Genomic DNA, 13,131 nt, shown 5'->3' with positions numbered 1-13,131 from the left:
TTGGATAAGTAGGATGGCCTCACTGCTGCAAATGGAGTATATGGACTTTTGCATCGGCAAGCGAGCACCGGACAAATTGTATTGTACTTGCTGGAACACTTGTTATGCCCAGTTTCCTATAGCCTTACAAAATGAACTAAACACTAATGGTTATAAACTTGCTTGGTCTTAAAGGAGGTTCCGAGATGGGGGGGGGGGGGAGGGAAACCCGGGGGGAGGAGTGTGGAATGATTGTGATAATGGTTGTGGCATGTATGGGGTATGAATGGAGATAGAAATGAAGATGGAATTGGAGTGGTAAGTGTGTATGGTAAGCTCATGGGGGGAGGGAGATTGGGTACAAGACAAAAGGGGGGAAAAAATTACATTAGGGAGTGCGATAACTGGTAGGATCAGGAGCTGTAGTGTTCGTTTGGCATAGTGTTTGTAATAAGCACAAGTTATTGCTCAACTTTTGTTATGTTGTATTCCTGCACCTGTGTATCGCCTTCCTACCAATAAAAATTATTTTGGAAAAAAAAAAAAAACAATAGGAAATTTCCTGAAATAGTTTTTCATTATTAACTGAACATCCAGCAACGATATCATTGAAACCAGTAACGTGGCCCTATCTATAACTTCTGCTGCTGAATTTTCTAGAAATTCAGTTAAATTCCCTTGTATATTTACACTATTAGCTGTAGAAGTTACTTTAGGCAAAAAGAAACATTTATTTATAGCAGGTAAATTTTCTTCTTCAAAACAAAGGACTTCTTTCAAAAACTTCTTTAAGGAAATATATGGGTTTTCTCCCAAAACTCGAGGAAAATTAATATCCTTATGTTTAAATGTCTAGAGGCATTTTCCAATGTTTCTAGTCTTCTTGAAATAAATTGATTGTCCTTTACAACTGCAGCTTTAAACTTAAGATTTTCTTGTTCCCTTTCTTCCAGTTTCTCGACTTTCTTTGAAACTTGATCAAATTTCTTTTGAAATTCAAACGAATTTTGGGTGCCTTGAGTTGCCAACAACTCCACTTTTCCACTCACTTGATTTACTACAGCTGCTACCCCCACCAAATCAATCCCTAACGCAGCATTGGTCAGTATCTGGGCGATCCGGGATTTTCAGGGGTATGATAGCTTAGGGGGTTACATGTGATAATGGCAGGAAAATATCCACAGGACTTACCCCAGCAGCCCCTTCTCCCTGTCCACTTTGATATTCCCGCGGTGAGGCTCACTTCTCCCTGGGCATCTAAGTTGGTAGATTGCACTTGAGAAGTTGCAATCGACGTTGGCATTTCTGCCTGCAACCCGGAAGGAGTTCCTCCTTTCAGCGCGTCGGGTTGAAACTGCAGCCCCGCTCCCTGTTTCGGTGCTGTCCTTAGTTCGGGACTCAGGCTAGTCTCCTCCGGAGCAGATTCTTCTCTCTGCAGACACTGCTCCAAGGGCTCCTCGACTCTTGGAAGAGCTGTGGTGGAGGAAGTAAGGAACCGAGTAATCTCCTGATGAAATACCGAAGTCGGGGGAGGGGAGGGGGGGAGTCTAGGGGATATACCCTGACTTTCCCCTTCCTCTTAGGTGGCATATTGAAAAAGATTTAGGCAATTTTTCAAGGAAAAAAAAGGAGCTACTCGGCACCAGCTCCTAACGTGCCGCCATGATACAAGATTTAATTGTGTACCATATATACAATCTAGGGGGATTGCAGATAATTATATTAGTGGGAGGGTGTTAATTTTAATGGTCCCTTGTGCAGGGACGAGTAGTGAATGTAGATGTATGAATGGGAATGATGAATGTGATGTATTTTTAGGGGGTACAATTGGGGGGGGGGGTTGTGCACATAGGGGTGCCTAAATGATATGTAAGTAAATATCTATATGTATTAAATGGATGTTAATTTGTGATTATAATGTATTGTAATTTGTAATTGTATTTTTAAGTAAGTTATGAAATAAAGTATTGTAATGTGATATATATTATCATTCATATTTACTACCCTTATACATTATTGTGAGTACTGTTTCTTGAAGGGCCACATCATGATATGCTTCACTTTTGGCCTCCCTTGCAGTTGCCAGTTCCTTTCTGGTGCTAGATTTTTTAGCAGGCCCTCCATTTTGACCACTGCATAGCCTTTCCTTGCAGTTATTGACCCTGAAGACAGTGTTCTTGGTGACTATACATTCTGTGCATTGCATTTCCGACATTTGCTGGGACATGGTCCTCCGTATACACATTTTCCAGGTTTTGTCTGGATGTGCAGGCTTGGGAGAAAACAGTCTTTGCACATGCGGTGTTGACTGGATCGCGGGCAACCTCCCACCCTGTTCGGGAGTAGCTTTGGTGCATCCCACTGGCCCTGTCTACAAGCTAGGAAATGGAGAATTACTTAACTGATAATTTCATTTTCCTTAGTGTAGACAGCTTCCTGACCTTGGCTGCCAACTGATTTTATCAATAGTCCTCCTTTGGGGATACAGATCCCAAGGATTACTGGTAAGTATTCATCCAGTCCCTAGCTTGGGGTACCTATGTTCTTACTTGAGTTCAAAGTTTATTGTTGGTTGAGTACAGTTATGGTTCACTGTTTTTAATCATGTTTTTTACTAGTCTGTCCACAGTTGCTTTTGAAGAGAATACTGGCAGGCTGGGGTCACTGCAGGAAGTATATGTGACGTCAGCTTGCTCTGTCTCTATCTGCTAGCAGGGGAGCATAACCCACTGGTCCTGAGTCCATCTGTCAACACTAAGGAAAACAAAATTATCAGGTAAGTAATTTCTCCAATTCCTCTCTAAAAAGAATATGTACAGGTATCAAACGGATGAGGCCCAAATGCACCTTTTTTTTCAGTCAGGATTAATTCTGCCATTAATCATACCCTTGAACTTTCCAACATTATTAAAAAATGTAATCATATGGAGGGAATCTGATTGTGTAAACATCCTTTAGATTTATATAAAATAGGGCAGTTCTTTATTGATAAACCATCATTAACCAGCGGTTAATGATGAAATAATTGAAAATACTATATCTTTACAGTGTTATGGGTATCATTTGAGGAAACTAATCCTACTGAAATTTGTTCTGTTATTGAGAAACTAAATTAGAATTATTGCCCCCTAAGTGAATTCTCTAATGTATCATTTAAATGTCTGAAAGAAGAAATTGCCCCCTTTTTATCGCAATTAGTGAATTTTTCCCTACCATCCTAAAAACGACATATGTTAAGCCAATTCTAAAGAAACCAAAGCTCCCCCCTGATAATTTTAACAACTATAGACCCATCTCAAAATCTACCTTTGTACCTAAGGTCCTCGAAAAAATTGTCTTAAAACAACTGTTAAAGCTTTTAGATTTATACTCATGTTTAGATTCTCAACAATTTGGCTTCAGAGTAGTCTGTAGCACAGAAACCTTATTAATGGCGTTATTTGATGTCTTCAGACATGGATTTGACTCAGGCACTGAATTTTTTCTGGTCCTCCTTAAGAACATAAGAAATTGCAATGCTGGGTCAGACCAAGGGTCCATCAAGCCCAGCATCCTGTTTCCAACAGAGGCCAAACCAGGCCACAAGAACCCTGGCATTTACCCAAACCCCAAGAAGATCCCATACTACTGATGCAATTAATAGCAGTGGCTATTCCCTAAGTAAACTTGATTAATAGCCGTTAATGGACTTGTCCTCCAAGAACTTACTTATCCAAACCTTTTTTGAACCCAGCTACACTAACTGCACTAACCACATCCTCTGGCAACAAATTCCAGAGCTTAATTTTGCGTTGAGTGAAAAAGAATTTTCTCCGCTTAGTCTTAAATGTGCTACTTGCTAACTTCATGGAATGCCCCCTAGTCCTTCTATTATCTGAAAGTGTAAGTAACCGATTCACATCTACTCGTTCAAGACCTCTCATGATCTTTAAAGACCTCTATCATATCCCCCCTCAGCCGTCTCTTCTCCAAGCTGAACAGCCCTAACCTCTTCAGCCTTTCCTCATAGGGGAGCTGTTCCATCCCCTTTATCATTTTGGTTTCCCTTCTCTGTACCTTCTCCATCGCAACTATATCTTTTTTGAGATGTGGCGACCAGAATTGACCACAGTTTTCAAGGTGCGATCTCACCATGGAGTGATACAGAGGCATTATGATATTTTCCATTTTATTAACCATTCCCTTCCTAATAATTCCTAACATTCTGTTTGCTTTTTTGACTGCTGCAGCACACTGAGCCGACTATTTTAAAGTATTGTCCACTATGATGCTTAGATCTTTTTCCTGGGTGGTAGTTCCTAATATGGAACCTAACATCGTGTAACTACAGCAAGGGTTATTTTTCCCTATGTGCAACACCTTGCACTTGTCCACATTACCATATTTTTCGCTCCATAAGACGCACCTGACCATAAGACGCACCTAGGATTCAGAGCGGGAAAATTAAAAAAAAAAGAAATGGTGTGCTAAACCAGCTGTGTTCCCGGGCATCTGTGCGTCTTATGGAGCAAATTAGGGTAGGGCATAAAATGTTTTTTTGTCCCCATTCCCAACCCTTTAAATGTAATTAACTACAAACCCCACCCTCCTGACCCCCAAGACTTGCCAAAGTCCCTGGTGGTCCAGCAGGGGTCCAGAGCGATCTCCTGCACTTGGGCCGTCGGCTGCCAGTATTCAAAATGGTGCCGATAGCCTTTGCCCTTACTATGTCACAGAGGCTACCGGTGCCATTGGTCAGCCCCTGTCACATGGTAGGAGCACAAGACGGCACCAGCCATCCATTGCTCCTACCATGTGACAGGGGCTGATCGAAGGCTATCGGCGCCATTTTGAATACTGGCAGTCGACAGCCCAAGTGCAGGAGATTGCTCTGGACCACCAGGGACTTTTGGCAAGTCAAGAGGGGGGGGGGGTTTGTAGCTAATTAAATGTAAAGGGTTGGGATGGGGAATGAGGGCAAAAAAAACATTGGCTGTAGTTAGTTTTTGGGGGGGGGGGTTTATATTCGCTCCATAAGACGCACAGACATTTTCCCCCCACTTTTGGGGGAAAAAAAGTGTGTGTTATGGAACGAAAAATATGGTAAATTTCATCTGCCATTTGGATGCCCAATCTTCCAGTCTTGCAAGGTTCTCCTGTAATGTATCATAATCCGCTAGTGATTTAACTACTCTAAGTAATTTTGTATCGTTCGCAAATTTGATAACCTCACTCATCGTATTCCTTTCCAGATCATTTATATATATATTGAAAAGCACCGGTCCAAGTACAGATCCCTGAAGGACTTCACTGTTTTACCCCCTTACCCCGCTTCCACTGAGAAAATTGACCATTTATATCCTACTCTCTGTTTCCTGTCTTTTAACTAGTTTGTAATCCACGAAAGGACATCACCTTTTATCCCATGACTTTTAGTTTTCTTAGAAGCCTCTCATGAGGGAATTTGTCAAACGCCTTCTGAAAATCCAAATATACTACATCTACTAGTTCATCGCTGTCAACATGTTTATTAACCCCTTCAAAAAATGAAGCAAATTTGTTAGACAAGACTTCCCTTGGGTAAATCCATGTTGACTGTGTTCCATTAAACCATGTCTTTCTATATGCTCTATGATTTTGATCTTTAGAATAGTTTCCACTATTTTTTCCGGCACTGAAGTCAGGCTCACTGGTCTACAGTTACCCGGTCACCCCTGGAGCCCTTTTTAAATATTGGGGTTACATTGGCCACCCTCCAGTCTTCAGGTACAATGGATGATTTTAATGACAGCTTACAAATTTTAACTAATAGATCAGAAATTTCATTTTTGAGTTCCTTTAGTACCCTAGGATGCATACCATCCGGTCCAGGTGATTTGCTATTCTTTAGTTTGTCAATCTGGCCTACTTACATCTTCCCGGTTCACAGTGATTTGGTTTAGTTCATCTGACTCATCACCCTTGAAAACCATCTCCGGAACTGGTATCTCCCCAACATCCTCATTAGTAAACACGGAAGCAAAGAATTCATCTAGTCTTTCTGCAATGGCCTTATCTTCCCTAAGAGCCCCTTTAAACCCCTCGGTCATTTAATGGTCCAACCGACTCCCTCACAGGTTTCTTACTTCGGATATATACTTCTCTCCAGTTAGAATTGTTTAACCTATCCTCTTCTAACAGCCTAGTTCACTTTCCCTGTTATAATGTAACTTTTTGCTTTCTTTGTTAACTGGTTTCCCCTAGTTTATTGTAAACCGGTACGATAAGACCTTGTCTTGAGTATCGTATATTAAAAGAATTTAAATAATAAATAATATTTTTAAAAGTTTTTATTATGAGTTTTTTGCCTCTATGGCCAACTTCATTCAAATTCTCTCTTCGGCTGTCTTATCTATGTTTTATACTTAAGCTTGACAATGCTTATGTTTTATCCTATTTTCTTCAGATGGATCCTTCTTCCAATTTTTGAAGGATATTTTTTTGGCTAAAATAGCCTCGTTCACCTCACCTTTATAACCATGACGGTAATCGTTTTGCCTCCTTCCACCTTTCTTAATGCATGGAATACATCTGGACTGCGCCTCTAGGATTGTATGTTTAAAACAATGTCCATGCCTGTTGAATACTTTTAACCTTTGCAGCTGCACCTTTCAGTTTTTTTCTAACTATTTTCCTCATTTTATCAAAGTTTCCCTTTGAAAGTTTAGTGTTAGAGCTGTAGTTTTACTTATTGTCCCCCTTCCATTAGTTTAAATTTGATCATGTTATGATCACTATTGCCAAATGGCCCCACCACCGTTACCTCTCTCACCAAATTCCTGCGTTCCACTAAGAATTAAATCTAAAATAGCTCCCTCTCTTGTTGGTTCCTGAACCATTGCTCCATGAAGCAGTCATTTATTACATCCAGGAACTTTGTCTCTTAGCAAGTCCTGATGTTTACATTTACCCAGTCAATATTGCGGTAATTGAAATCTCCCATTATTATTGCACTGCCAAATTGGTTAGCTTCCCTGATTTCTCTTAGCATTTCATCATCTGTCTGACCATTTTGTCCAGGTGGACGGTAGTATACTCCTATCACTATACTCTTACCCAACACACATGGGATTTCTATACATATAGATTCTACTGAGCATTTAGTCTCTTGTATGATCTTTATCCTGTTGGACTCTATACCCTCCCAGACATAAAGTACACACCCCCATCAGGTTGATCCTCCCTATCATTGCGATATAATTTGTACCCTGATATAGCACTGTCCCGTTGGTTATCCTCTTTCCACCAAGTCTCTGTGATGCCAGTTATGTCTCATCATTTACTGCTATACACTAACTCTCCTATCTTACTTCTTAGACTTCTGGCATTGGCATACAGACATTTCAAAGTGTGTTTTTTGTTCAAATTAAATAACCTGCTTTTCAGTTGTTAGGGATAATTTGGAAATCATTAGCTTCGGTGATTTTTTACATATAGGCACATGAGCTACGTGTTCTTTTATTGGAACTTCTCTGTTGGGATGCCCTAACTCTCCTGTTTCATTAGTATCCTTCAAGGATACATTGCTCCAAACCATGCACTGCTGAGTGACTGTCGGCTTTCCCCCTTGTTATAGTTTAAAAGCTGTTCTATCTCCTTTTTGAAAGTTAGTGCCAGCAGCTTGGTTCCATGCTGGTTAAGGTGGAGCCCATCCTTTCGGAAACATCTCCTCTTCCCCAAAGATTCCCCAGTTCCTTACAAAACTGAATCCCTCTTCCCTGCATCATCGTCTCATCCACGCATTGAAACTCTGGAGCTCTGCCTGCCTCTGGGGACCTGCACATGGAACAGGAAGCATTTCAGAGAATGCTACCCTGGAGATTCTGGATTTCAGCTTCCTACCTAAAATCTTAAATTTGGCTTCCAGAACCTCTCTCCCACATTTTCCTATGTCGTTGGTGCCCACATGTACCACGACAGCCGGCTCCTCCCCAGCACTGTCTATAATCCTATCTAGGTGACGAGTGAGATCTGCCACCTTCGCACCAGGCATGCAAGTTACCAGGTGGTCCTCATGTCCACCAGCCACCCTGCTATCTACATTTCTAATAATTGAATCACCAACTATGATGGCTGGCCTAACTCTTCCCTCCTGGGCAGTAGCCCTGGGAGACTTGTCCTCCTTGATTTATCAGCAGCATTTGACACAATTGATCAAATTATGCTACAATGTTTAAGAGAAATTGTAGTAGGTGATGTAGTTTTAAAATGGTTTGTCTTTTCTTGAAGATCACAGCTATAGGGTGAAATCTCTAATTCCTTCAGATTGAAAACGGATGTTCTTCAAGGATCATCTCTATCAGCAGTTTTATTTAATATCTATTTAGCCCCTATTGGTCATGCCCTCGCTGATCTGTAGATTGGGTATCGTATTTTCACTGCTGACATAGCCGTGAGAGGGACCAAAGACGAAGCCCTGCAGAAAATTTCTGTTTGCTTAAAGTATTGAATCAGTGGTTGACCAAGAACAAACTTGTCTTGAATATGTCAAAAAAAAAAGAATTTTGTACCTTGAAAGATATCCCACGTGAGATTTTCCAAGGAATTTAGACGATGATTGAACATTAATTACTATTAGTGATAAAGTGAAAAATCTGGGTTTTATAGTGGATACCAAGCTATCACGTTGTCCTCAGATAAAAAAAAGGTAGTAGAAACCTCATACTTTAAACTATGGATACTTAGAAGAATTTGACCATTTTTTGGATGTTTTTGACTTAAAAATGGTGATTCTCTCAATAGCCTTGTCCACCATTGATTATTGTAGTGCTCTTTGATTATTCCAGAAAATGCCATTCAAGCTTTACAATACGCACAAAATTCTACCATGAGAATAGAACAAATCCCATCTTATTTTCACATTACTCCATATCTTTTAAAACATCATTGACTTCCTGTGGCCAGGCAGATTAAATTTAAAGCTTTAATGATTGTATACAAATGAGTGAAAGGCATTGCACCTCATAATATGAATACTACTGTTAAGATGTATTGCCTAAACAGAACAATCCGGTCAGATTCCCAATTGAACCTAGATGTTCCATGGTAAATCACCTAGAATTGTAGATAGGCGATAAATCTATAAATAAATAAGTTTAATCAGAATTAACAGAGATAACACAAAATATTCGGCACCAAGAGAGAAAACCTCCTGGCGCATTACAAGATATTGTCTCCTCCTAGTCTGGGATGCTCAGCAGGTATCTGGAAGTATTCAATTTTTTTTCATTTAAATTTTATTGAACCACAAGTGTTGTATCAAACAACAAATCCCTAAATACAAAAACAGATTACATAATAAAGAATCCAGTTGATTCAACAATACCCTTAACTTATCACAATGAACCAGAAACCCCACCTGTGACTCATTTATTGTAAACAGTAAAAATTCAATCTGCATATAGAAAAGTGAAGCTCTTAAGCTGCCTCATCACAAATAAAATAACCCCTTTATCAATCCCCAACATTAAATTATCTTTCAAATAACTCCCAAACAATATGAAATCTAGGAATGGTATCATTTCTAATCACAGTTAATTTATTGAAATTTATTTATTTATTTAAATACTTTTGATATACCGATACTCAAGACTAGTGTCTTATCGTACCGGTTTACATAGAATTTACTCATAAAGTACACTTTCCATAGACATTGTAATGATCCCTCTGAAGGGAGTTGTGCCTTCCTCCAACCTGCAGTAATTTTGCAGCGAGCAGGAACAATAATATGTAAAATCAGTTTTATCATCTTGGATGGCACATCAGGAAAAAGTACTGTATTTTCCGGTGTATAAGTCATGGGTTTTTTTGACGATTTCAGTGACTGCGACTTATACACCGGTGCGGCATATATACTGTCATATTCTCACCAGCAAAAAAAAAAAAAAAAAAAAAAAGAACTCCCCACAGTCACATACCTGCTCATGTTTCAGAAAGCCAAGTGGCCCGAGGCCCATGCCAGCACTCCTGGCCGCAATGTTGCAGTAATTAATAAGGGGGGGGAGTTAAATCGCCACCCCAGGGCCTTTCAAAAGTTGTTGTTTACATTGTCTATGCTGCTGCTGTGGATGGCGTTGGCTTGCACTCTTTAAACCCGACAGCATACACCACCTCCAACACTCTACACTATCCCACCTGCCTAAGTAAAAAGGAAGGAGCATCGTGATGAAATAAATATAAAGAAAAGCAGTGCCCCCCTCGCATGCTCTGCCCTCGGCCACTCATTTTTTGCCTCAGCCCAAGGCGTCTTCAAAGTTGTAATGTCTTGTGAGGTTAGTAAATGGAAGATGTTCGGAAGCGGGAGCACTCACTCCAATGCCATCGCACACCCCTCAGATCTCTCTCTATTTTACTTCAGGCATGCTTGCATTCCCTCCATACATATGATCATTGCGTGTGACACGCTGTTGTTCGGCACAAACTACAGGCATGCTCAGTGGTCAATTCATAGGGTTGATCCTCTCACAGGTATAAATTCCAATGGGTGCATCTTATGAACTTTTCGTGAAAAGGCTTGTTTACAGGGGGGAGAGACTTATACAAGGGTGCAACCTATTCACCAGAAAATACAATAATTCCAACAAAAAATACTTGAGGATCTCTCTCTAATGTAATCTGGATCATTTCTATAATTAGACCAACAACCATTTCCCTGTATTTCCTTACCAAATATGATAAAAATTTCCAACAGAACCACAATTACACCAACAATCTCCTCGTAGACTGATAGATCTTTTACAATCTATGAGGAGTCAGATACTATCTATATGATGATTTAATCCCATTTTCTATTATAACAGCAGAAATCAAACATTTCCCTATCCTTGAATAACAGCCCAAAGGTCCTCATTGATTTTTCCCCAAATCTCTTTCCTATGCAACAATATGTTTAGGTTTCACAGGTATTTCCATGGTTAAAACCATATATACTGAGAAATAATCCCTTTAAATTTACCTGCCTTACCACACAACTTCAAGCCCAGATTTCTCTCTCATCAAATGAAAGATCCACATTTTTTACATAAAAAGAGATCTTTATAATGAAAATAGTCTTGAGTTTAGTTGCGATCTGGTTCCAGCATACAAGACACAAGTAGGGTTGCTCTAGTCACATGTCCATCCATGAATTATTTTGGATACTGGGTGAGATTTACTACCATGCTCAAATCACCTCCCATTACTTGTTCCTCTTGGCCACCATTCTTCTTCTTCTTTTTGTTTTTGCAGGTTAATAATGACCTTTGTGGTGGCAAAATTGATACAATATCAGTAAAATATTTTTTTGATATCTTTGTGGGAGAGAGATTAGAAGCTTTAGGAAAATTAGGAAAATTTAAATTCAGATGCTTTCTCCATCTTGGTTTGTGTTACATCAGTCAACAGTGTGACCATAGTATCATATTCAGAGATTGGATGAAATTAATCTGATGATCTACCACAATAAATTATCTCTGAGTGGGAGTTTAAAGTTATCTGGTGATGACAAGCCTTATAAGAACATGCCATACTGGGTCAGACCAAGGGTCCATCAAGCCCAGCATCCTGTTTCCAACAGTGGCCAATCAAGGCCATAAGAACCTGGCAAGTACCCAAAAACTAAGTCTATTCCATGTTACCATTGTTAGTAATAGCAGTTATCTAAGTCAACTTAATTAATAGCAGGTAATGGACTTCTTCTCCAAGAACTTATCCAATCCTTTTTTAAACACAGCTATACTAACTGCACTAACCACATCTTCTGGCAACAAATTCCAGAGTTTAATTGTGCGTTGAGTGAAAAAGAACTTTCTCCGATTAGTTTTAAATGTGCCATATGCTAACTTCATGGAGTGCCCCCTAGTCTTTCTATTATCTGAAAGAGTAAAACACCGATTCACATCTACCCGTTCTAGACCTCTCATGATTTTAAACACCTCTATCATATCCCCCCTCAGCCGTCTCTTCTCCAAGCTGAAAAGTCCTAACCTCTTTAGTCTTTCCTCATAGGGAAGCTGTTCCAGTCCCCTTATCATTTTGGGCGCCCTTCTCTGTACCTTCTCCATTGCAACTATATCTTTTTTGAGATGCGGCGACCAGAATTGTACACAGTATTCAAGGTGCGGTCTCACCATGGAGTGATACAGAGGCATTATGACATTTTCCATTTATTCACCATTCCCTTTCTAATAATTCTTAACATTCTGTTTGCTTTTTGACTGCCACAGCACTCTGAATTGACGATTTCAATGTGTTATCCACTATGATGCCTAGATCTCTTTCTTGGGTGGTAGCACCTAATATGGAACCTAACATTGTGTAACTATAGCATGGGTTATTTTTCCCTATATGCATCACCTTGAACTTATCCACATTAAATTTTATCTGCCATTTCGATGCCCAATTTTCTAGTCTCACAAGGTCTTCCTGCAATTTATCACAGTCTGCTTGTGATTTAACTACTCTGAACAATTTTGTATCATTTGCAAATTTGATTACCTCACTCGTCATATTTCTTTCCAGAACATTTATAAATATATTGAAAAGTAAGGGTCCCAATACAGATCCCTGAGGCACTCCATTGCCCACTCCCTTCCACTTAGAAAATTGTCCATTTAATCCTAATCTCTGTTTCCTGTCTTTTAGCCAGTTTGTAATCCACGAAAGGACAACGCCACCTATCCCATGACGTTTTACTTTTCCTAGAAGCCTCTCATGAGGAAATTTGTCAAACGCCTTCTGGAAATCCAAGTACACTACATCTACCGGTTCACCTTTATCCACATGTTTATTAACTCCTTCCAAAAAGTGAAGTAGATTTGTGAGGCAAGACTTGCCTTTGGTAAAGCCATGCTGTCTTTGTTCCATATGCGGGAGATCCTGAGAAAAAGTAGCAAGTCCTTAATGGTATTGATCACAGACTTCTTTAGTGTGGTTATTGCAGCCTAGATTATCTCTAGCATGATTTCCTTTGGTCTTACCAGGACTAATCTTTGTTCAATAGGAACTGCAGAATTAACAAAGGGTCAGGACAAAGGCCATCCAGTGGAATAGCATTCTTCCTGTGTTCATTGACAAACCTAAAAACTCACTAAGATTCCGTCTGGTCTTGCCATTATGCCACAACCCCAACTTGTAGACCATATTTTAGGAGTAGCC

At 39.8% G+C, this 13,131-nt stretch overlaps 1 protein-coding gene across 23 annotated transcripts in view; it reads left to right on the top strand.

The window, feature by feature from the left end:
- The window catches only part of PTK2 (protein tyrosine kinase 2), a 1,447,287-nt gene that overhangs the window by 1,104,609 nt on the left and 329,547 nt on the right, over positions 1–13,131 (top strand). The window lies entirely within an intron of this gene.

The sequence above is a fragment of the Rhinatrema bivittatum genome, chromosome 2 (genome assembly GCF_901001135.1).
Source record: "Rhinatrema bivittatum chromosome 2, aRhiBiv1.1, whole genome shotgun sequence".
Lineage (NCBI taxonomy): Eukaryota > Metazoa > Chordata > Amphibia > Gymnophiona > Rhinatrematidae > Rhinatrema > Rhinatrema bivittatum.
The sequence above is the reverse complement of the archived record's forward strand: the minus strand, read 5'-3'. Positions and strand labels throughout refer to the sequence as shown.